Source organism: Triticum dicoccoides, chromosome 5B (assembly GCF_002162155.2).
Source record: "Triticum dicoccoides isolate Atlit2015 ecotype Zavitan chromosome 5B, WEW_v2.0, whole genome shotgun sequence".
Lineage (NCBI taxonomy): Eukaryota > Viridiplantae > Streptophyta > Magnoliopsida > Poales > Poaceae > Triticum > Triticum dicoccoides.
Window position 1 is genome coordinate 88051653 of NC_041389.1, and position 3349 is coordinate 88055001.

Here is a 3349-nt window from a genome sequence, read left to right on the forward strand (position 1 = left end):
TGCTTGGGCGAGAGTAGTACTAGGATGGGTGACCTCCTGGGAAGTCCTCGTGTTGCATTCCTTTTATAATTATTTTTTGCGCCTTGTGACAAACATATCGCACGTGCGCGATATATATTAATCCCGTTATATTGTTTTTGACGTTTGCGATATGTTTAAGCTCGATGCTCATTGCTCGAGCGTCTTGGGGCGGCTTTGTGGCGCGAAGAGCGCTTTCTGAAAGGGGTGGAAAAAACTCGTGTTGCTGCGGTATGGAGGGAGGGGTGGAAACCGTGGAAAACTCGTCTCCGTGATTGAGCGGGAGAGTAAGTAGTATAGGACATTATCCATTGTTAGGAAACGGTTGTAATGGTAGTGAGAATGTAGAATCGTCTTTGGAGCGGACCTGGGAGTGGCAAGCATAAGGGACGAAGACGGGGAAACATGTCGGATGCGATCATACCAGCACTAAAGCACCAGATCCCATCAGAACTCCGAAGTTAAGCGTGCTTGGGCGAGAGTAGTACTAGGATGGGTGACCTCCTGGGAAGTCCTCGTCTTGCATTCCTTTTATAATTATTTTTTGCGCCTTGTGACAAACATATCGCACGTGCGCGATATATATTAATCCCGTTATATTGTTTTTGACGTTTGCGATATGTTTAAGCTCGATGCTCATTGCTCGAGCGTCTTGGGGCGGCTTTGTGGCGCGAAGAGCGCTTTCTGAAAGGGGTGGAAAAAACTCGTGTTGCTGCGGTATGGAGGGAGGGGTGGAAACCGCGGAAAACTCGTCTCCGTGATTGAGCGGGAGAGTAAGTAGTATAGGACATTATCCATTGTTAGGAAACGGTTGTAATGGTAGTGAGAATGTAGAATCGTCTTTGGAGCGGACCTGGGAGTGGCAAGCATAAGGGACGAAGACGGGGAAACATGTCGGATGCGATCATACCAGCACTAAAGCACCGGATCCCATCAGAACTCCGAAGTTAAGCGTGCTTGGGCGAGAGTAGTACTAGGATGGGTGACCTCCTGGGAAGTCCTCGTCTTGCATACCTTTTATAATTATTTTTTGCGCCTTGTGACAAACATATCGCACGTGCGCGATATATATTAATCCCGTTATATTATTTTTGACGTTTGCGATATGTTTAAGCTCGATGCTCATTGCTCGCGCGTCTTGGGGCGGCTTTGTGGCGCGAAGAGCGCTTTCTGAAAGGGGTGGAAAAAACTCGTGTTGCTGCGGTATGGAGGGAGGGGTGGAAACCGTGGAAAACTCGTCTCCGTGATTGAGCGGGAGAGTAAGTAGTATAGGACATTATCCATTGTTAGGGAACGGTTGTAATGGTAGTGAGAATGTAGAATCGTCTTTGGAGCGGACCTGGGAGTGGCAAGCATAAGGGACGAAGACGGGGAAACATGTCGGATGCGATCATACCAGCACTAAAGCACCGGATCCCATCAGAACTCCGAATTTAAGCATGCTTGGGCGAGAGTAGTACTAGGATGGGTGACCTCCTGGGAAGTCCTCGTGTTGCATTCCTTTTATAATTATTTTTTGCGCCTTGTGACAAACATATCGCACGTGCGCGATATATATTAATCCCGTTATATTATTTTTGACGTTTGCGATATGTTTAAGCTCGATGCTCATTGCTCGCGCGTCTTGGGGCGGCTTTGTGGCGCGAAGAGCGCTTTCTGAAAGGGGTGGAAAAAACTCGTGTTGCTGCGGTATGGAGGGAGGGGTGGAAACCGTGGAAAACTCGTCTCCGTGATTGAGCGGGAGAGTAAGTAGTATAGGACATTATCCATTGTTAGGGAACGGTTGTAATGGTAGTGAGAATGTAGAATCGTCTTTGGAGCGGACCTGGGAGTGGCAAGCATAAGGGACGAAGACGGGGAAACATGTCGGATGCGATCATACCAGCACTAAAGCACCGTATCCCATCAGAACTCCGAAGTTAAGCGTGCTTGGGCGAGAGTAGTACTAGGATGGGTGACCTCCTGGGAAGTCCTTGTGTTGCATTCCTTTTATAATTATTTTTTGCGCCTTGTGACAAACATATCGCACGTGCGCGATATATATTAATCCCGTTATATTATTTTTGACGTTTGCGATATGTTTAAGCTCGATGCTCATTGCTTGCGCGTCTTGGGGCGGCTTTGTGGCGCGAAGAGCGCTTTCTGAATGGGGTGGAGAAAACTCGTGTTGCTGCGGTATGGAGGGAGGGGTGGAAACCGTGGAAAACTCGTCTCCGTGATTGAGCAGGAGAGTAAGTAGTATAGGACATTATTCATTGTTAGGGAACGGTTGTAATGGTAGTGAGAATGTAGAATCGTCTTTGGAGCGGACCTGGGAGTGGCAAGCATAAGGGACGAAGACGGGGAAACATGTCGGATGCGATCATACCAGCACTAAAGCACCGGATCCCATCAGAACTCCGAAGTTAAGCGTGCTTGGGCGAGAGTAGTACTAGGATGGGTGACCTCCTGGGAAGTCCTCGTGTTGCATTCCTTTTATAATTATTTTTTGCGCCTTGTGACAAACATATCGCACGTGCGCGATATATATTAATCCCGTTATATTATTTTTGACGTTTGCGATATGTTTAAGCTCGATGCTCATTGCTCGCGCGTCTTGGGGCGGCTTTGTGGCGCGAAGAGCGCTTTCTGAAAGGGGTGGAAAAAACTCGTGTTGCTGCGGTATGGAGGGAGGGGTGGAAACCGTGGAAAACTCGTCTCCGTGATTGAGCGGGAGAGTAAGTAGTATAGGACATTATCCATTGTTAGGGAACAGTTGTAATGGTAGTGAGAATGTAGAATTGTCTTTGGAGCGGACCTGGGAGTGGCAAGCATAAGCGACGAAGACGGGGAAACATGTCTGATGCGATCATACCAGCACTAAAGCACCGGATCCCATCAGAAGTCCGAAGTTAAGCGTGCTTGGGCGAGAGTAGTTCTAGGATGGGTGACCTCCTGGGAAGTCCTCGTGTTGCATTCCTTTTATAATTATTTTTTGCGCCTTGTGACAAACATATCGCACGTGCGCGATATATATTAATCCCGTTATATTATTTTTGACGTTTGCGATATGTTTAAGCTCGATGCTCATTGCTCGCGCGTCTTGGGGCGGCTTTGTGGCGCGAAGAGCGCTTTCTGAAAGGGGTGGAAAAAACTCGTGTTGCTGCGGTATGGAGGGAGGGGTGGAAACCGTGGAAAACTCGTCTCCGTGATTGAGCGGGAGAGTAAGTAGTATAGGACATTATCCATTGTTAGGGAACGGTTGTAATGGTAGTGAGAATGTAGAATCGTCTTTGGAGCGGACCTGGGAGTGGCAAGCATAAGGGACGAAGACGGGGAAACATGTCGGATG

The 3349-nt window shown here is 48.2% G+C and overlaps 6 non-coding genes across 6 annotated transcripts; all 6 read left to right on the forward strand.

The window, feature by feature from the left end:
• The first annotated feature begins 428 nt into the window (after positions 1-428).
• On the forward strand, positions 429-547 carry LOC119313583. The gene has a single exon (XR_005151857.1). It is a non-coding gene; the product is annotated as a 5S ribosomal RNA (ribosomal RNA).
• A 367-nt stretch (positions 548-914) lies between these two features.
• LOC119313554 lies at positions 915-1033 on the forward strand. Its single transcript, XR_005151828.1, has one exon. It is a non-coding gene; the product is annotated as a 5S ribosomal RNA (ribosomal RNA).
• A 367-nt stretch (positions 1034-1400) lies between these two features.
• LOC119313680 lies at positions 1401-1519 on the forward strand. The gene has a single exon (XR_005151950.1). It is a non-coding gene; the product is annotated as a 5S ribosomal RNA (ribosomal RNA).
• Positions 1520-1886: 367 nt separating this feature from the next.
• Positions 1887-2005, forward strand: LOC119313656. Its single transcript, XR_005151926.1, has one exon. It is a non-coding gene; the product is annotated as a 5S ribosomal RNA (ribosomal RNA).
• A 367-nt stretch (positions 2006-2372) lies between these two features.
• Positions 2373-2491, forward strand: LOC119313831. The gene has a single exon (XR_005152095.1). It is a non-coding gene; the product is annotated as a 5S ribosomal RNA (ribosomal RNA).
• A 367-nt stretch (positions 2492-2858) lies between these two features.
• On the forward strand, positions 2859-2977 carry LOC119313800. The gene has a single exon (XR_005152065.1). It is a non-coding gene; the product is annotated as a 5S ribosomal RNA (ribosomal RNA).
• Positions 2978-3349: the final 372 nt, after the last annotated feature.